General features: G+C 43.8%; 1 protein-coding gene across 2 annotated transcripts in view; it reads right to left on the bottom strand.

Moving 5' to 3' along the window:
• SPTB (spectrin beta, erythrocytic) overlaps positions 1–21,310 on the bottom strand; it is a 107,339-nt gene extending 86,029 nt beyond the window's left edge. For both annotated transcript variants that reach the window (XM_017660418.3, XM_017660419.3), the window contains exon 1: positions 21,093–21,310. The gene's annotated coding sequence lies outside the window, so the exon portion shown is untranslated. The remainder of the gene's footprint in view (positions 1–21,092) is intronic.
• Positions 21,311–21,680: the final 370 nt, after the last annotated feature.

Genomic DNA, 21,680 nt, shown 5'->3' with positions numbered 1-21,680 from the left:
AGCAAGATAGAGAAGGATTGAAGATTCAGAAGAGCTTAGGATCTCACACACTGTAGGAGTTTAACAAGCACTTAACCATTGGGCAAAAATAAACAATAACTTTCTAGACTCTTGGCTGGATATGGCTCTTTCTCCCTCCATGAGAGGGCCCAACTCTGGACTCCCCCACATCAGTTATGCCTCCGCTGGTCTTGCAGAGTTTCCACTAACTGGGCCAAGTCCAGAAAGCCACACAGGTGTGAGGAAACTTCCTCAAATTACCTCCACCCCATCCTCTAGGACGCTGCCAGACTCAATCCCTGCTCCAGGCCTTGGTCTTGCCTTTCATTAAGGGGAAAACTGGGAAACTTGGTATTATTTCCTGGTGAACAAAATAATAGCGTTATCTCACCATGGAAATGCCTACAAATGAGTCGTTGGTGCAGAGAGAGAGGCTGGTGAGAAGCACTGCTGCCGCCCCTCTGCTGGACCTGGCACTGTGATCACCCTTTCCAGGATGTGACACCTGAGTGAGATCAACCTTGGGGCCCTGGCCCTTAATTTACAACAGAAATTAAGGCACCTCTCAGAACCACCCCATGGTCAAATGACAGCAGGGACACCTGGAACCAGTTGGCTCCATGGAAGGGAATGGCAGCCCTGGTGCTCCAATGACCAGAAGACTTCCCAATCAGCAGAATGCTTTGAGGAGGGATGAACAAAAAAGCAGCATCAGCAACTGCTTAGAAAAAGTGGAAAAGGAGGGAAAGAATGTAAGACAGTGAGAGCCTGCCAGCCAGCAAGGTGCCTGGGAGAAGAAAAGTCTGGGTGATTCAATAAGGGTACACCAATGTAAGGACTCTGGTCTATCACCAGAGGGGAGCTCATTCTAAACACTACTCTTCTTGAAATACAAAAACACTCTAAAGAGTTATTCTTTATAGTTTGGGGAGATGAAAAAATAAAGATAGATCACATTAGATAAGATATCTCTATCACAAGATGTCATTGGCCCTTGTGCTCTCACGCAACATAACTGGCTGAAGAGAAATGTGAGCTCTTCTTAGTGAGTGGCCTCCAAACTTGGATTTTCCACACAATCCTTCTTGCAGTCTCTGGGACCACGAAACCCACGAAAGACACACACAACAAAGCAATAAATCAGGGCACTGAGGCGAATGTCTGAGCGCCAGCAAGGGAGGAAGCTCCATAGCTCCTTCACCACCATGACTACCTCAGAGGGAACAGCTGGAGCTGCACCCCGTCCCTTCTCTCAGCAACATTGCCCTGCCCAGCTAGGCAGGGCTGTGGTAGAACCCCTGTGCAGTGCCTCCCAGAGGCTCACAGGGTTGGGCACTGGGCAGAGCTGCAGAAGCACTGGCTGAAGCCCAGGCTCCGGCCCGGGGAGTGAGGCCTGGCAGATGGCAAGGACACAGAGGGCCCAGCTGGCCTCAGCATCTCCTTGCCTGGTTCAGGGAGGGAAGACAAGGAAGCGATGTGCTAATGCTGGGCTCTGTAGCTCCCACTGGCATAAGCAGGCAAAACGCAGTAAAGCCTGAGAGGCTGTCTCTCCAGGCATCTTGCTTCAGGAGCAGACAGGACTGCTGCTGTTTTATAAGGCAGCTCACCTGAGAGAGCAGCTTCCTGATGCTCACATGACAAGGAGGCCAAGAAACCTTCCTGAACCCCCTCACCAGGACTGTCTCCACCTGCCACCTGAGAGGGAAGATCCGGTGGGAGTGAGGAACCCACCCCAAGCTCTTTCCCTCAGCATAAGACCGTCCAGCTTTCTCAGCACCGCTGACCTTCCTCTGAGCCATCTGCTAAGGAAGCTCAGCGTGACGCCCCTCAAGAGCCTTAGCCAAGTTCAGCAAGGAAGGAAGAGCTGCTCGGTTTTGAAGGGATAATTCACTCCTGCTAATAACTTTGGGATGCTCTGGGCAAGTCATTTCTCTTACTCACAAAGACTTCTTCTGTTTGAGACGATTATATTGTTTAACTTTCCCCAAAAGGATTAGCAAGAGCAAACTTTGCAAAAAAAAAAAATACCCTGCGTTTTCCAATCTCTCCATCCAGGGCAATGAAAGGTTCCTAGGGTGTATGCTGGTCCATATAGGAGTTCAAAACACCTCAAAAGAGAGGGCTCTGCTAAAAGGGTAGGAACCCTCAGGAATTCGTTCCCTGGTGGGCATCAGAGGAGGGACAACTTGACCCCCAGAGTGGGAGAGCTGCTGTTAAGAGGTCACAAGGATGGACAGCGATAGCCCAAGAGATAAAAAGCAAGCTGTAGGGGTTGTTGATATGCTGCAGGACCTTGGACAAGTTCATTACATCTGTGCGCAGGGAACAAAGTTCTGAGTTTTCTTTGGGGACTTAAAGAAAATTTGAGCCCCTGTCCTGATCATTTATCCATATCGTCCAGGATACCACCTTGAGAGATTAGCACCAGAAACCAGTAGGTGAAGGCTGGACTCCAAACTAAGTAACTCCGGAACATTGCTATGAAAGCCCAAAACACAGCATGCCTTCTGCAAGCAACCAGGGTACACAGATTTGATAGTGAAGGCACCAGAAAACCACCACCATCTATGACAAACCTTCAAATGAACTGGCAAAAGTCTTTGCTTAGACACTCCTTGGTGCACATTTGTGGCAATGAGCAAACCACAAAGAATATCACAGTTGCTGGACCTCAGAAAAAGAACCCAAATTCTGAGAACCATGTGGGGTAAATGGGAACAGCTATTCAAATGATTATTATAATGGAAAATCTGAATTATTTCTAGCAGAAGGGACTTCAAGGAGATGTCTAAATTCTTGTCCTACATTTTTGTTTTCTGGGTTGTTTCATTTACTATTGCCAGAAATAGGAAAACCATTAGTTGGCAAAAATATTTATTCAAAATATTACATCATTATAGGATCCATTTTCTAGTAGGACTTTGGATGCATTGGTTCTTTGATCCCTTATAATATAATGAGATCAGCTAAAAATTAAGATTTTCTAAAGAGAAACCAAGCTATAATGACAATAGTAGCTATCGTTTTTGCTCATGGTGGCTATCATTCCCCATTTTACTGAGGAAGAAAATGAAGATCAAAAAGATTAAATTACCTGTTGAGGCCACACAGCTAGTAAGTGTTGGAACCTAGATTCCAAGCCAGGTCAGACTGTTGCCAAAGCATACCTCTTTCTGCCACACCACAGGGCAGAAGTTTCCACTAGATATGAAGTTGCCTCGCAAGGAATGGAAATTTACTATTCACAGTCCAGTGACCAGAGAGTGAAGATAAGAACCAGGTGGCATCAGGCAAAGGGGCAGCTGGTTAAGGTGGGTTTGTGGTTAAATCCTTTAAAGCATAGGGTAAGTGATTTGGGGAAGCAATAGAGTTAATACATTTTTCAGATGAGACTACAGAGGAAGTCAGCAGATACTAACAGGGCAGTACCTAGAGAAACTGGAAACTCAAGTAGGAGATAAAGTGAGATCAAAGTCAGGAGCCTGGGAGGTCCTGCTGGGGGAGTGGAAGGCCTGCAGAGCCTGGAAGAGGGAACTAGAGGGGAAGCTGCGGACCGGACACCAAGTTGGTGTCAGGAAGGAAGGAAGGAGGGAGGGAGAGAGGAAGGAAAGGTGAAAGCCCAAACAAAATGGCAGTGTAATTTGGGCTGAGTAAGGGGTGATGCCTGGGCCCAGCCTGGGAGAAGAGACAGGTGATTCCCACAGGGTGCAGGAGAGGTCCCCCCATTCCGTCTGTCAGGAGAAAATAGCTGGAGTCATAGAGACCAGACTTTCATTTACCCAACAAACTTGGCCTCATTTTACAAGTGCCCTTAGCTTGAACAGACTGCCAACCCTAGCAGTTTAAAATTATATTTTAATTACTGGTTAGCTCAAAATAAAAAATAAAAAAACACCCAAGAATAAAAACAACTTGATTTATAATTTAAAAATTACTCAATAAAGTATGGTTCTTCCATAACAATGGAACAATTTTGAATGAGGAAAATCTAGAGGTATGTATGCATAGAAAGATGACCTTGTGTATTGATGAGTAAAACAACATAAACTATTAAATAGTGTTCATACTGTAAATCTTTTCAGTAAAAAAAATAGCAATCATGTATTTTATTAGGATATGTATTTCTTAAAACTTGGAAGTATATGCATCAAATTGTAGTGAATGATTATCTAGGGGAAAAGGAAGGTGGATGATAAGGAACTTTCATTTACTATGGTCTGTAGTTCTGCAACACTTTACATTACCAAAGCTTTGGATTGTATTTATAAATAGAAGGAAAAAAGAAAAATTTAAGTGTCCCTGAAAAGACTGAGTAAAAAGTTGTCTCCCACCTCATCTCAATAACAAAAGGTATAATTGCCAAGAATGTAAGTCAGATACTTCCCACTGAATAAAATAGTTCACATTCCTAGCATTGAAGAGAATTACAGCAAATATGGCCTGATCCTTGGGTTTCTGCCTTTCCCCCAAATAGAGCCTGAGATGGCAGGAGCTGGACTTCCTAGCAAAGAGCCCTCTTGTTCACTGGGCATGAAGGAAATCCCCTGTGACATGAGCCTAGCAAAGAAAGTGCATTCACACCCAGAGAGCTTTCAGGAAACAAGATCCTCTCTTATCACCACCACCAAGGAGACTCATCTTTCACCAACTTAATGAAGGAGCCCTTTGTTTCCCCTACAGGATCATCATATATTCATTCCCTGCTTGTATGGAAAGTCCAGGTGCCCCAGAATTCGGCTCTGAGGGGCTCAGGAGGAGTTCCAGCACACTCTGGCTTGTCCATATTTTCAAAAACAGGACCTGAGAGGGCAAGGTGCTGAGAAAATGGGAGGGGCATGCAAAGAGATGTAGCAGTGTGAACACAGGAATGCTTTACAACTATGCTTCCAAACTGACGCGTGTCACATACATCTCATGTCCCACAGTGGAACATTGAAAAAGAAAAGAGAAAGAACGGAGCCTGCCTCAGGATGGTGGAGGACAGGTGTCTGCCAGTGTGTTGACAAACGTGCACTGAGGCATCACCCCCTGCGCCAGGTGTGCTCAAGGCATAGAGAAGAGCCAACAGAGGCTCCCTGTCCGGAAGGAGCACAGAGTCACCTCACTGTCTCAGGTGCATGGGTGGCCACTGTGCCACCTATCATGCCCCCTTGGCTGTGCAACTGTTCACGAACTCACCCCACTGACCTACATCAGGGCACAGGCATGGCTGTGCTAATTGGCTACCCTACCACTTGCTGCTTCCCAGCCGCCCAGGGACTTCCACTGTCCACCAGTCCTTTCTCCATGCCTCAACTTCCTTTCCAAGAACTCCTCACTCTCTCAGCCTCAAAACCATGTACTCCATCACACAAATTTTCCCCCAGCCCATCTCAAACCACCCTTTTTCCATCAAGTTCTCAGAAAAGCAGTCTGCACTCCCTGCCTTCTCCTCACCAGGGCTTCACTTTAATTCCTGGTAATTGAGTTTTGAACTTCCACTAATACTGCTTTCTTGAGGGTCACTTGAGCCTCTTATGTGGCTAATGGCCTCCTGCCATCCTTTCCTCTTATCTCTCTCCTGCATTAGACATTACTAACCACCCTTTTCTTGAAGTTGGATTTCCAAGCTTTAGATTCCCTTGGGGCTTCATCCTCAGTATGTTGTTACATCCCAATCACGTTCTCTACAGCCTCTCCTTCCACCCATCCCTTAGATGTAGGGATTACTCAAAGTCAAGGTCTGTTCTCCTCCCTCAGGCCAGCCTCTTCCCTTTCTGTGCTGACCGTCAGATCACCAGATGGACACTTCCCAGTCCCAGCCCTTCCTACACTCCAGATTTGCTATAGCCACCAAAAGAGGCCACCGATACTTCCCACTTAACAGAGTCAACACTGAACTCTTTCTTTGTCCCTCCTCCCCAACAGAGAGAGAAGAGAGCTGCGTCTTGGGCAGTCACCTGCCTTTCCCACGCAGCCTAGCACACAGCGATGATGTGTCCTTGAGAGCAGCCAGTTCTCCTCCCTCGTCCCTATGTCATTTTGGCTCTGCTCCACTGCTACTTGGTCCTCCCTGTCATTGCTGTGTGTGTGGTGGACTCTTAGGTAAGTCTAAACCAACAAGACTTGGCACTATAAAAAACACAGCTTCAAGCCCACCATACCATTCTTCCTAGTGTCCTGTATTTCAGATGGTGAGAAAAAGCATAGGCTTGGGCATCAAGCAGATCTGTATTCACTTAACTGACTGTGTCCTTAAGCAAAATTGGCTTGGCTGGCCTCAACTTTCTCATCTGTAAAAGGGGAATTATATCTAACTCAGTAGACTGTTTTGAGAATTAAACAAGTTAGGGCCTTTAAAGACCTAAATATGGCACCTGACATATGACAGAGGCCCATTAGTAAGTAGCAGCAGGAAACAGAAGCAGGGTCTCAGATTCCTCAAACCATTTGACCTTGTCAAAAGTCATTCCCCTCCCTGGGTGCTCATAATAAAAGAGAATTCTTACATTGACATCATGCTTCCGGCCTCAAACTCCATGGTGCTGCTTATATGTCTTACAGTCATTGTGGAGAAATTGAAGGAGCATAAGATACCATGCAGCTGTTAAGAATGAAAGAGGCCAAGCTCCATGTCCTTCTAAGTGTCTAAAGACATCTAAAGTGTTTCATCATTAAGTAGAAACGCAAGTTGCACTACTGTGTGAAAAATAAACCACCACAATATACATACCTATACATATGTATATATATGCTATATGTACACACACCTACATATACCGGCACAGATACTTATATACCTGTATATACATGTATGTCTATATGTGCCTAGAAAATCTCTAGAGGGATATATGAGAAATTATTAATAGTAGTTACCTCTGGTAATGAGTCTAGGCATGACACTTGTACTCTTTTGTACTGTTTAAATTATTTTTACCATGGGTGTGTGCTTATAATTTTTTAAGACCAGTTTTTAATAGCTGAGGGAGACCAGGAAGGGAGGAAGGGTTAGGCCATGGATCAAGTGACCTGGGTTCCACTAAGAGTCCTGCAACTAACTGCAACCTCAAATCCCCTCCCCTCTTCAGACCTCACTTATTGATAAAATAGGGGAGTTGAACCAGACACTCTTTGGAGAACATTTCTAGTTTATTAGATAATGTGTGTAAGGTGCTCTGAGTATATTTTATCCATAGAACATTTGTCTTTGAGATGTTTTGATGCTTTAAGCATCAGATTTTTAAAAAGGAAAATACATACTCTAGTCCATTTTGACCTCCTTCACAGTTCAATGAGAAGGCATTCTCATCAGTTTATAGACAGAGAAACCAAGTACAGACTGCAATGATCACTTGCCAACCAAATACACTGCTCACTTGACTCTGCTGCTTGCAAAGAATTATGACACCAGGAGGTTTATAGCTCCCAGTTCATTTGTGCCTCTTCTGCAGAGGAGGCCCAAGGCTTATGCAAAACAAGCAGACAGCACTTTTTGCTGGTGGAAACAGGGTGAAATGTAAAGTGACTTCTTCTGGGCTGGAGCATAAACAAAGCTCAGTCCCAGCACATTTAGGAAGTCAGTATTGAACCCTTGGGGTCAACTCTGCATCCCTCCCCCACCTGGATTGGATGCTTCACCTTGAAGATCCGTTTCACTGCAGTCATTTTCTGAGCTTTTTCTGGGTCAGAGGCAGTGAGAGCAACTACACCAGGGCTGCTGATGGGGTTGCTACATTGAGGGCATGGAACCCAATTACCTGTTCTTTGTACCCACCCAGCTTACCCAGCCACTCACTGGTGCAGTATTTTTCCAGTCTCCTGGGCAAAGTGATTTCACAGCTTTGAATGCAAACAACCGCCTTTGTCCTCACAGGTGGGTCTCTGCCTCGCAGAGCATGCTGACTTACTACCCCAAGGCAGTTCACTTCAGATCTATCATAGTATCTCATTCTCTATGCCTACAGACCCCTCCATTCTTCTGAGAGCTTCCCCTGTGAGTGACCCTCCTGCTTCAGACTTTAAGTTGAATGGCTATCAAGAGTTCCTAACAGTTGCAGAAAGCACATACAGAATGCACATATATATCTTGCAAAGAAAGGCAGAGACCCTACAAGAAGTAGCCTAGATTTTGCGTAAGAAAAACCAAGACCAGAGCACAAATAAAATACTGCAAAGATAACCATCCCTGAAAAGTAAAAGGATTGTTCAAACCAAAAAGCATGCAGCCAGACCACTAGCCATTTGCTATGGCACCTAGTAATCCTTGAGATGGTATAATGATCACTGGTATTCCATGGCATTCCAGAGTTTCTAGAAGCTGCTATTAGTTGAACCCACTCTGTCACCTCTGATTCAAATTTGCTGACTTTCATCTGCTAACTACTGGCCTCATTACACCCCCTGAGAACTCAGTAGGGCCTGCAGTTGTCTTGGGTGAGCCCTTCCTTTGTCTCCCTACTCTAAGGTCCCACGCACAACGCCTAACTTTGTCCTCCGCCTGTCTTTATCCCAGGCACATCTTTCCAAGGCCTTCCTTTTGTCAGTTCATTGCAGACCCCCTCCATATATTTATAAAGGCCTAGCAGCTCCACTCACGGCTTTGGAAGCTAAAAATCAGCTCCTGGCAATCACTGGGCACAGATCACAGCAAAAGAAGAGAGCAGTTGGATTGCAGTGGGAGTGTGTCCGTGATAGAGAGTTTTGTTGAAAGAAACAAAACATTCTCAAAGGCCTGAGCAAGCAGGATTCTGGTGAGTCCAGCCACTGGTGAAGCCCACTTTTTGTCCAGGCAAGGCAAAAATGAGGATATAATAAACCAAGTAATGAGTGCCCTAACATTTCACAAAGTAGTTTGTGCTTTGACATATCTTACAGACAAACAAACAAAAGAGGTTAAATGCACCCAGAAAAACACAAAACCTCTATACAGGAATTTTTAGTCTTCTTCCTAAAATGTTTTTCTTAACTCTTCACCAGTATAAAACAAATCCTGTGTATATTGGTCTGAAACACCCACTCAAAGAGCCTTTCATAGCTGCATTCTGAGGGTCAGCCTCAAACATTCATTGAAAAATGACGTGGGAGTAACTGTATTTTGGATGAATAACTAAAGTTTTCTAGCAATAGACATATTCTGATGATGCAAGTTAAAAATCAGCTGTTTCTTTTCCCTTTGATTAATGGAAAGCATTTGGGGAATACAGAGGTGGGGTGAGAGCTTCCACTCAGATCTAAACTGTATCCTTCACTCCTTCCCCCTGCCCCGTCAAAATGAGTGTCTTCCATTAGCCTTTCTTCATAATCTTCTATTAGTTAAAATGTGTGCGATTATTTTCAGTGCTGAATATTCTTGAAAGTTCCCCTATCACTTATTTCAACCAGTATTTCTTGAGAACCACACATAAGCCAGATGCTGTGTTAGGTACCAGTGTCCCCATGGGTACCAGACAAATGTCCCTTCTTCAAGGAACTTATAATCTAGACATGAGTCAGACCTGTACACGACCAACTGGGGTACAATGTGAAAAGTGACAGCTTAAGAACTCAGAGGAGAGTCTTCCTGGGTTAGAGAAGAGGGAAGCACCTGAGGGATTACTTTTGAGCAGCGCCTTATGGGATATATGTGTAAGAGTTTGGCTGAGGAGAGGGGTAAAGATGCTCCAGTCCTGGAAAACGGTAGAAGCAAAGTCATGGAGGCATGGAAATGTGCCCCATGTTTAAATAGTCACAAGCATCAGTACGGGTAACAGAGGGAACGAAGCTGGGAAAGGAGGTTGGAATGGATTGAAAGGTTCCTGCTTGAGTGTTTAAACTTTATTTGGGGGCAAAAGGAAACCACTGAGGATTTTAAGGCAGTTGAATTACTCAGCCAGACTCATGTTTTTAAAAATGATTCTGAGGTCAGGGTGTAAGATGGGTTAGAAAGGTAGAGATTGAAGGCCAATTATTCAAACATAAAATAAGAATAGGGACAGTGGAGAATAAAAAAAAAGAACTAATTTAAAAATCTTAGAGAAAAACTGAACAGGAGTGGCAGTCAACTGGATGTGGAAGTGTGAAAAGAAGACAACTGAAAAAGTCCTGGAGGTTCTTACTTGGGGGTTTGGTGATGACATGAATCCAGCTACAACAACAGTCAGAGAGCAGGTCTCGGGGGGAAGGGAGGAGCCGAGCGGTCCTATTGCTACATGGGGAGTTTGAGACATCTTGTTATAACCAAATGAAGACAGCTAGCAGACTGCTATAAAGCAGATCTAAACCTGAGTCGGGGGTCGGGGGCTGGAGATAAGGATTTAGATATACTGGAAACCCCAACAGCTAAAAGCTGGTGGATTAATGAATGAACATAAGAAGAAAGAAACAGTGGTAAGCAAGCTAGGAGGAAAAAAAGGGGAGGCCAGGTCCCAAAAGCCAAGAGAGGGCATAGTTTCCAAGTAAGAGTGGTTAACAAAGTTAAAACATGGCAGAGAATTTGGAATTTGGATCTGGAAGGAGGCCATCACATTTGACATCAGACCTCTTCTAAAGCAGTTTTAGTACAGTGGCATAGAGAGCTGTCTTAACGACAGTGGGTATATTGTGTAGTACTAATTAGCATCTTCATCCTCAGATGTCAAAGAACTATGTTGGAAGTAGGATTCAGAACATTAATTATTTATTAAAAGCTAATAAGAAGATTCAAGTGTATTAGGTTAAATCATTGCAAATATAAAGTAACATAGGAAGGTATACAACTAATTAGTTCTCTAATTTCAGACCATTAAAGATGCAGGATAGAAGAAAAAAGTTAACTCTTAGAATTAAGAGCCATGGAAAGTTGACCTCCACCCAAATATTGTGGACAGTGATTCTAAGCAAGCACTCTAGAATAAATAAATCAGGGTTCAAATCTAGCTTTGCTCTTCTAGGTGTATAATACTGGGTACATAAACTCCTCTAAGCCCTATTTTTTCATGCTAGGATAATAGAAATTATTAGGATAATAATAGAAATCAGGATAATAGAAACAATAAATACATATAAAAACTCTCAGCATAGTACCTAGCAAATAATAAATGTTGATTTATAATTCATTATTATAATGCTTCATTTCCAAGGTATATATACATATGTGTGTGTGTGTATATATATATCTCAAACAATAATTCTCTAACTTTCAGTAAATAACTATTTTGAGCCCCTCGCCTCCAAGAATGTCCCAAGAATGGCTCTAGGTGCTGGGGGTTTAAAAAAAAAGCAGACCCAGTTCCCCATCACAGGCAGCATGGTCTAATGGTGTAGAAGGCAAGCTGGCAATTACAAAAGAAGATGATCTGTCTTGTAACAAAGGAATGAGAAAGGTGCTGCAAAATTACACAGAAGGAAGCACTCAGTGGTACCCTAGGACCTGGTGAGGGGAGAGGGGCTGTCAGGCAAGGCTACGAAGATGGGGCAACTTAGGCAATACAAGGAAATATGCAAAAATACATTTAAAGATAATAATAAATATTAAGATGCCATCACACACAAAAACCCTTAAAAAAAAAAGAGCCAGGGAAAGAGGACGTTCTTTGCCCAAGGGCAAATAGCAAGAAAAAAGGAGCTGGAAGCAACTCAGACTCGTGTCATCCAGCTCAAGGAGATATTTTGGCTGAAATACATCATCATGTAATATTTACACCCTTCCCCTCCTGAGTTTGGAGTATATGTTCTACAAAGCAAATTAAACATCTCCTGCCTGTCCTCTAAGAACCTACAAGTTAAAAACAGACAAACAAATATGTGGACTAATTCAAGAACTTTGATGACAAACTATCCGCCAAAGAGTGTCCTCAGATAAACAATTCTCAAGTTCCGTTTGGTTGCAAAGATGAAAATGTTACATTTTGTCCTTCCCTTTGGAGACATTAAATAACAGGGACAAATATTAAAACTGCACAGTTTGGCTCCTCAAAAAATTAAAAATAGAATTACGTATTATCCAGCAGTATACAGAAGCATAGACTTCTGAGTATATACCCAAAAGAAATGAAAGCAGAATCTTGAAGAGCTATTTATAAACCCACATTATAGCAGCATTGTTCACAATAGCCAAGGAGTGCAAGCAACCCAATGATCCATCAATGGATGAATGGAAAAACAAAATATGAAAAAATACATACAACGGAATACTGTTCAGCCTTAAAAAGGAAGGAAATTCTGACACGTGATACATGGATGACTCTTGAAAACATTACAAAAGAAGTGAAATAAGCCAGTTACAAAAGAACAAATACTACCCGATTCCACTTACATGAGGTCCCAGAGTTAGTCAAATCCATAGACAGAAAGTAGAGTGGTCGTTGCCAGGTGCTGGGAGATTGGGGGAGTCAGTGTTTAATGGGTACAGGGTTTGAGTTTTGGAAGATGAAAAAGTTTTGGAGATGGATGGTGATGATGGCTACACAACAATGGATATATACTTATGTCACTGAACACTTAAAAAGTTAAAATGGTCAATTTCATTTTATATTCATAACTTAAAAGTTTTAAATCACACAGTTGCCTTGCCCATTCTTTATCACTTAAGAGCAAAGGAAAACACCTTGTTTCTTACATTTAGATGCAACACCATCTGAAGCGGGGACAAGAGCATGAGATGAGGCACATTAGGAAGTTCTTTATCCAAAGGAGCAGCATCGAGTTACCATTACCTGGGGATGGACACCTATAAACCCCACTGGGAAGGTGGCTTTGTTGGCAGCTATCACCTGACCATTTTTAATTAATATAATCCCCATGTACCAGCACCACCGCATTAGGGGATGATTGTCAAAGGGCACACTCTAAAATTACTAACTGAACTTCCATGTTCAAAAGCATTAGGCAGGGCATTATGTAAGATCCACAACTGTAATTCATAAGTCAGTTTTTTCCCTTAAGAGTTGTCTAGCTGAGCAAATAATAGATGGCCCCAGGAAAAGTTAAATAATAATAATAAAAGAACTCTGTGACTATATTCAATTAAGTAATACATGTAACTATCCCTTTAACAAACTTGTAAACATTACTAGAGGTAGGATTATTCCAGAAAGACTGGCGGAAACTCCTCCAAATCTGGGAGAAATGTTCAGGACTCAGCAGAAGCAGACAAACATGATTCAAATAGAAGGTTTGTGATGGAAAGTGGTAACAGATAAGGATAGAAAAGGAGATTGGAGCCAGATTACAATGGCTCTTAAAAGTTGGATTTCCTAGTTCATAATGCGTGATCAAAACTGAAAGTTTCTGTGATGACTGCCCTTGTACTGTTCACCATGTAAGAACTTATTCACTATGTAAGAATTTGTTCACCATTTAAGAACTTGTTCGTTATGCTTCAGAAGATCCGAGACTTACGAGAATTAGGCTTGAGATGGATTAATGATTGTGCATTGAGCATTGACTCCCCTATACAGAATTTTATTGTTGTTAACAACCATTTGATCAATAAATATGAGAGATGCTCTCTCAAAAAAAAAAAAAGTTGGATTTCCATCTCTACTTGCGGAAGGGCAGCGGGAGGTACCACTGGCAGTTTTTTAGAAGGGCCATTATCTGATGAACACAGTGTTTCAGTGTACAACAGTCTGGAGAGGGAGACCCTCAGCTAATAGAAAGCTGGACTTACAGGCCACTCACGCATATACCTGAGGGCTAAAAATGAAGTGAAATATGTCACAAAAAATGAAACCAAATGTGTGTTTTTGCTAGGTGAAAGCTCTGACTTTAAAATATGTCAGGCCATTTGCTTATATATCATCAAATTTATCTTGAAGGATACCTGGGAAACTGTGGACATTACTAACTTCTTAGGAGCAGGACTGGAGATAGAAGGAAGACTTACTTTGTGTTGTATACCTTTGTACAATGTGGATACATTTCTCAACCATGCATATGAATTCATTTTATTCTTTAAAAAGTTCTTTGTAATATGACAACCAGAAAGTGTTAAAAAAGTGGGCTCTGACCAGAAAATGCAAAACATTCTAATAATAAAGTGAAATATATTTCCATCTTATTTGTACCATATCTTAATCTCTTTCACAAAGTGGAGATGTCATGTGAATGACCTGTAAGTAATATTCAAAGTATGTAGAACTAACTGCACATCTCAGGCTCTATTTCAAAACAAACAGATGTCATGAGTCACTCACAATAGAACACCTCCTTTTTGTTGTACTTAAGTGAAAAGTCTGCCTGATTCTATTCAAATCAACTCTTTTATGAAAAATATTAAAAAAATACTAGCCCACAACAGTACACTTGGTAAGATATATCCCTATCTCAGTAAATGTTTTTTTATTATTCAACTTGCTCAAGCCAAAACCAACTGAATCATCCTTAACTCACTCTCCTCTCATGCTCTATCTCCAAATCCCATGAACTCCATCCTCAAAGTGACACAGAAGCAGCTGCATCTCACTACCCTTGCTGCCGCCATCACCCTGGTCTGTCATCTCTAAACTAGACCACTACAGTAGCTTTCATTGCCTCCCTGTTTCCACTCTTGTCCCCTACTAATCAATCTTCCATAGGACAGCCAGAAAGATCCTCCTGAAGCACAAATCTGAACAAGTTACTCCCCTGCCCACAGCTTCCGTGGCTTTCTATCATGTGGCTAAAACCCAAAGTCTTTACATGGCTGCAAAGCCTGCATGATTCAAACCGCATTTCCTCTCCAATGTCATGTCCTGCACTCGTCCTTTGTCCCGCCACTCTCGTCATGCTGTCTTCCTACCCATTCCTTGGACACAGCAGTGATGCCCACCTCATGGCTTTTGCACTCAACTGGAAATCTCTTCCCCGAAACATCCCCATTCCCCTCCTCACTTCATCTGGGTCTCTGCTCAACTGCAACCTCATCAGAGATGCCCTTCCTGACTATCCTATCCCAAGAGAACCACCTCTTTCCCTTCACACTGATTTATTTTTTTTATATCACCTGAAATCATGATATCTACTCATCTGTTTGCTATTGTTGTTTACTACCTGTCTCACCCAACTAGACTGTGTGCTCCATGGTATCAGACTTTTTTTTTTGCCATCTTCACTGCTGTCCCTGGGCCTAGAATATGTCTGGCAAATAAATAAAAGTTAACAAATACCTGTTGAAGACTGAAGTAAGTATAAATCAAAGCACCCGAGATCACTGGACAAAAGGAAGTTTTTGAAGCCCAAAATGAGGCAAAAGCATAATATTGCTTATGGTAAATTTGGGATAAGAGGATGAAAAAGCCAAAACATCAACTGACAGGTATATAAACCCATCATTTATTTATAGCAAGCTGGGGATCCATATGCATGTTTGACATTAATTCATACTTTGCAACATTATCTGTACACAGCTGGAGGGCCATTCTTGAGGGTTTGTGGCTTAAGAGTAAATAGTGTAACAAGTTTCCTCCTCACTGTCTCTGAGAGCCAACAAACCTAGAGTGAAAGTTCTGCTGAAGAAAGAAAGCAATCAATCACTGTCTCAAACAGAAGGCCTAGAATATTCAGTTACTCCACTGAGAAGATTTGAACAAAGCTGCAGCCTTGGAACTAGGAAACAGGGTCAAAGTCAGGTAATGCCATAAACTACTAGAGGGACTTTGGGCAAATCAGTGTATGTTTCTAATCCTGTTTCCTCCACCGTAAAGCAGGAATGATGAGATCTTTGCTGCTTCTTCATGTGGTTGTTATAAAATAAAATGAGATGATGCACATACAAAAGCATCCTGAGAACTGAGTAGACTGCACATCATCTATGTGATATCATGTTGTACTAGCTGATCTCTAGTTCACATTCTGTTCACTGCCACTGGGGAGTTTTGTCTAAACAAGGATCTGATCAAGTGCCTCACTTGCTCAAAAACCTTCACTGGTTTCAACTTGAACCTTCAGTTGTTCAAACTGCTTCCCACGCTAAACCCAAACCATCTTTCTGGTCAGATCTTCAGCCCATCCCTGGGCTGTGCCCTACACTTGGGCGACATGGAACCACTCATCATTCTCTAATCTAACCATGCTCTGTTACACTCTGTGCCAGACTATGCATATAGGCCCTCACCCCACCCATCCTCTCTTCTTTCATTAGGGAAAACCTAGGTAGCCCCCAACCTGAATCAGACACATACGTCCTCCTGTAGACCCATTCTCAGATGACATGCTGCTTGTTTGCAAGTCCATTTCCCCCACCAGACCAGCGGGTCTCCATCTGATCCCTTTTTGTGTCTTCAGCAAATAACACTGTACTGTATACAGTAGGTACTCAATGCTTGCTCTTTTTGAATATTTCTTAAATGGCTCTCTCAAACCTTTCCCACTCTCACTCTCTAGGACTTGTGGCTTAGAGTCAGTATTATGGAAGGACTTTTCTTACTTTTCCACCCATGAGGAAATATACTGGAAGGTGAGGCTCACTGACTGCTCCTAGGGGGCCTCTGGAAACAGGCAGGAACTGAGCAGAGGGACAGAATGAGGCTAGGGACCTCTTTCCAGTCTTCATAAGTTAAGTCTGTAGTGTGCTTTCTTTTGTTTGAAGTACTATGAATTCTCAAATGAGACACACCCATATTTAAGTCTGGTCCAAATGGAAATGATTTTCAATTTATTCATTTTCAGGATTATCCAAGTTTCTGCTCATTTTTCATGTTAGTGGAAACTCCTGAACTGACTATAATTCAAAGCAATTATCATTCTTTAACTGTCAAGGTGCCCCGTTATTCTTTTCATAAATATCCTGGATGATTTGAGCCCAGTTCAAAGCAAAGTCTATTTTTTCCCTAGCCTTGTACCTTTTCACTTGCTAAATTTATAGCATTCAAATGAAAGAAAGAAAGGAAGCCCCATTTTGCCACTACTGCTAACATGATATGTTTGGGTTTTAATTGCCCTTGTAATTATACCCTTGGCCGGGTCTGCACAGGTATAGTGCAGAAATAAAACATTATGGCAAAGCCTGTAAAGCCCTTGCTTAGGTAGGAAGATGATGGCTTTGCAATATTTCCTGCCACCAGGAGAAGGAAAGAGAAAACTGAAAGGTGATCTGGAAAGTCAGAAGCTAGCCAGCAATCCATTGGGGAGCATTTTCTGACCATGCCTGCCTCTAAGACTATGTGAGCTGTAAGGCAGGGGATCCCCAGGTGGTTTGATATTGAGCTAAGGCTGGCCGGAAATGGAAGAATTTGGATCACTCGGCTGTGAATTAAGAAATAAGCACAGCAGCAAAGGGAAACATGCTATGACATTTTCTAAATATTTACCAGGGGTAGTTTCCAATTCAGTGAGTAAAGCCAGAACTGCCAGTGAATTCTCCCACCTGCCTCCTGCACCTTCCCTCCATCACCATCTCCATGCCCAAAACCAGGTGACCTCCGCCTCTTGGGGCTGTCAGAGGAATGAAGCCTCTCTGCGGTAAATGCCCCATGATGATTCCAGCATACAGGCCACTGCATTTACTTTTATCCCCCAGACTTCTTATTTAAAGCAGAGGAGTAACCAAAGAGCTATCTGTAAAAAACAATGGAGTCAGTACAAACTACTTTTAAGGTAAAACACCTTTCCAGAGTAATTTTCAAGTAGTAATATTCATATGGTTTCAGAATCCAGTATCCATGAACTTCACTATAAAAGCAAATTTCTCATGAGCACACACAGCTTTTATTTCCATTCTTGCTCCTCCCAAGTCAATGGATGAATGGTAATATGGAGGTCAGAGGTTGTAAAAAAAATTATGAATAATGAAAAAATGCACCTTATGTCACTTTAAACCTTCCACTAATCATGTTTCCTATCTTCTCAGGTCTTGCACAGAGAGTATAGTTTTGTGTTTGATTTTGAAAATTTGAAATAACACTTTAAGATCAGTTTGGTGATTGGGTTTAGATTAAAACAGATATCTAACAGTACCAACAATTCCCTAAAGTCTTTTCTTTCCCCACTGACCCAGAAATGCTACATAATTATTTGTCTTAGACTTGTACTATCTCAAGATAGTAATACACATATCTATTGTGTAATAATGCACATATCTGTATGCCCAACAGGCAATAGGGAGATTGTGGAGCAGTTAAGAGTTTAATGCTCACTAGTGTCTTCCCTACTGCTTATCTCTAATACTTTTTAAGATAAAAGTACTGGACATTAAAATACATCCCCTCACCATCTCCCTCAAAGGAAAGAAAACATCAGTGGTTTGCTTAGGCAGAAGTTCAGGAAATAAACCCAATATTGGCCTTGAGAGAGAGAGACAAGAAATGGGTTATAATATAAAAAGCTATGGTACATGATAAGACATGTACCATAGCTGCATATAAACTGCACATAGGTCTCACCTTTAAGTAAGTAGTATACAAACAGAAGGTTGGACTCAGTGACCTCCAAAGTCCCTTCCTACTCTAATAGTGTTTGCCTATGAATTTTTTATAGTCATTCCCTGTCCTATCACACTGTCCCCATGCATCATCAAGCCCTCCTGGCTACTTCCAGGACTGAAAGGAAAATCTGTTCTCAAAAATCCCTGCTTTGACTAGTGCCAAAATTAGAGTTCTGTCCTTGAAACATTTGCCTGAACATAATGGACAAGGCTAAATACCTCTGAAAAAATAAGTGCCCAATGCTATCCTCAGGCAATGTTTTTAAAGCTTCTCTGATATATGCAGAATTACTACCCAAAGTCTTGAGAATGAAAGATTGTGAAGCTAAGGCAATGCTATAACCAAAGCTTCCCAGTGCATACTTCTGTATCCCCTGCAGAATGTTTAACCTTAAAGAGAGGGTGGAACTGAAGAGCTGAGGTTGAATCCTGGCCCCACCTCTCATCAGTTGTGTGGTGAGCAAATTATTTAATCTCCTTGAACCTGTTTCCTCACTTGTAAAATGCTGATAATTTGAGCTACCTTGCAGAATTATTGTGACAATTAAAGTGTGTAATGTAAAAAAAAACAACTCTGAGCATTCATTTATTCATTCCCTGATTCATTCAACAAAGATTAACTGCCTGTCCACAACCAGCCAGGCACCAAGCTAGGCACTGGCATGTAAAAAATAGAAAAAAAATTGAAAGCTATTATTACTTTCATTTACCAAAAACAATCTGTTTCCTGAACTGTGACAGAACCATCAGATTTTGATCCTAGTTCAAAACTTTCATTCACAACTAATTTGCCTAAAATAGTTATTTTTAGTTTGTCAGATATGATCCCAGGAGGAAGACTGCCCCCTGCCATCCCTTCACCTACCCAAAAGCTAATCATCTGGTAGGTGTTCTGCTAAGCTGACACCTTCAGAACCCTTGGAAGAAGCAATGATGGGAGCAAAAGGTAGTATCCCAGCTCTCAGTGGGGCAAACCACTCGGGAAAACCTGATATGCCTGTGCTATGAGGTCCACCCTGGATGCCTGGGAGTTTTGGGGTGCTTTCAATTCCACAAGTGAACTTGGAGTCTTCTGAGAACTCAGGATTAACAGGATTGGCTCATCCCTAATCATTGTGACTGGGCCACTGATAAAGTTAAGAGCAACAGTTAAGTGATCTAAAGGCCATATTTTCACAATGTAGGGTTTATGTCTTTTACCTGTGCTTTATTCTAGAGTTGATAAAGCTCTACATAAATGACCCACCTCTGAAAAGTCAGTTGTTTTCAAGGATGGTGGGCTCTACCGCAATGTGAGCCTAATATTCCTTTTCCTGACTTGCCCACAGCCTCCGGACAGATACAAGCCTACCTGTGTTGGATTCTGGGCATTCAGTACACTTAAACATTTTGCACTTACAAAAAAGTTTTCAAATACAGTCTGGAACCTAGGGCTCCTGGCAGAAGACTAAAGTTCAATTCAGAAAGAGGAAATGACCTGCCCTGGGTCAGAGGGTGGTCAAAGAGGGAATGCTAGAATAAAATTTGGAACCATCTGTGAAGCTAAGGACAGGTTAATGGAGAGTATAGAGGTGACTAAAATTTATTTACAGATGCCTCTCAATCAGGAGCCACCTGAATCACTTTCCTTAGAAACTGAAATACAGATACCACTATCTCAAGGCTATGGATTTTGCATGGCTGCCTCCTACCTGGAGATTACAGCCTAGCCTCTCCTCACAGTTCTCCGTATGAGAATACTGTCACTATATTCCTCCCATCCCCATCTGATGCATCTAATTTTTTCTTAAGTGACTTTTCATTTCTCTTCAGCCAGTTAAGCGTGTTATTATTAACTCCTGGCGCCTCTAATTGCTCACTGAAAACAGTGATTTGGATATTAATAGGCTATAAATCAAGACCCTACCTGGGGCTGGTTGTCAAAGAAACAGTACTCAGCCCCGCAGCTACTTCCCCACCCTTAGAAGTCTGGGCGAGTTGGTGGGAGCTGGGAATTGTTTTAAAGATCCTGTTATTCTTCAACTTTATGTTATTTCTCATGGCCAAATTGTTGAAGAAATAGGAGCTGGTGAGGCCAGTGAGGGTAGAAGGGACTGTAGCAGCTTAAAGGAGAACTCTGGGAGAGGAAAGGTTGAGGGTCCTTGAAGTATGGCTTGGGCACTCATCTTTCCTCTTTGGGTCTGCACCTGGCCATTCTCTCCGCGTCGTGCCCATCGCCCGGAGGGGCCGGGCCCCTTCCGCTGCTCTGCCCGCCCTCCCTGGCTCTGGGCTGCCCGGGGAGCGCGCGGACAAGTTCCCCAGAAGAGAATCTGAGCGGACAGGGCTGAGAAAACTGGCAGCGGGAGGCAGAGGGAGCAGGGTGAGGTCCCACAGGCTAGAAGCAGAACCCATATCCCCTGCGCCGGGGTTCTGGAGGGGTCCGGGACCAGAACACGCACCCCCCGCACCCCAACCGTCCTCTCAGCGCCCCCGGGCGACGCTCCAGGACCTGGCTCCCCAAAGCAAGCGCCCAGCTCTCCAAGCGTCCCCGAAGACCGCACGGATTCCCGCGCCCCGGGATGTTTGCTGCCGCAGCCGCCAGGGCCTCCCGGGCCCCACGCCCAGCACCTGCGGCTGGCCCCCTCCCGGTCCCCCGGGCCCCGCGCGTCACGCGCCCCCTGGGCCCAGCGCCTCCTCGGCGCGCCGTGCGCCCCAGTCTCTCGCGTCCGCACCCGCACCCAGCACCCTCGGGCAGCCGGGCCCTGCCGGGACTCACCTGCCCTGGGGCTGTAGCAGCGGCCACCCCGAGCCCGGGGGCGGCAAAGGCGGCGCAGGGGAAAGAGGGCAGCGCGGGGCTCCTGGCACAGCGGCCGCCGGGCGCCTGGTGCTGCCGAGCCGCGGACCCGCCCAGAGATATAAATAACATTATCTGAGGAGGGACATTCCTGCCGGGGGACATCGCTGCTGCCGGGACCAGATAGTCCCGCGGCGGGGGCGGGGAGGCGGGGCTGCAGCCTCCCGCAGCGCCAGGCCCAGCCCCCGCCTTCCCCACCCACTCCCGCACCTGCCAATCAGCCTCCGTGCTCGGGGACACCTGCCAGGCCTCCGCCAGGCTCCCTGGACCGGCCTCCGTCTCCTGGCTGGACGCCTGGGCCCGGGACGCCAAAAGCCCAAGCCGTCCGCAGCGCCCTCATCGTCGATCACCTCCCCTAACCATTTGCTACCCCGAGGCCCCTGCGGCGGGAGAAGGGTTTGACTCTGCTGCTCGGGCCTAATTTGTGCGCCCGGAGCAAGTAGCCTGCTACGAAAATGGGCTCCCCAGTCTTTCCCGCCCTGCGTCCCCACTGTGCGGTCAGTTTTTAAT

Source organism: Manis javanica, chromosome 8 (assembly GCF_040802235.1).
Source record: "Manis javanica isolate MJ-LG chromosome 8, MJ_LKY, whole genome shotgun sequence".
Classification (NCBI taxonomy): domain Eukaryota; kingdom Metazoa; phylum Chordata; class Mammalia; order Pholidota; family Manidae; genus Manis; species Manis javanica.
The sequence above is the reverse complement of the archived record's forward strand: the minus strand, read 5'-3'. Positions and strand labels throughout refer to the sequence as shown.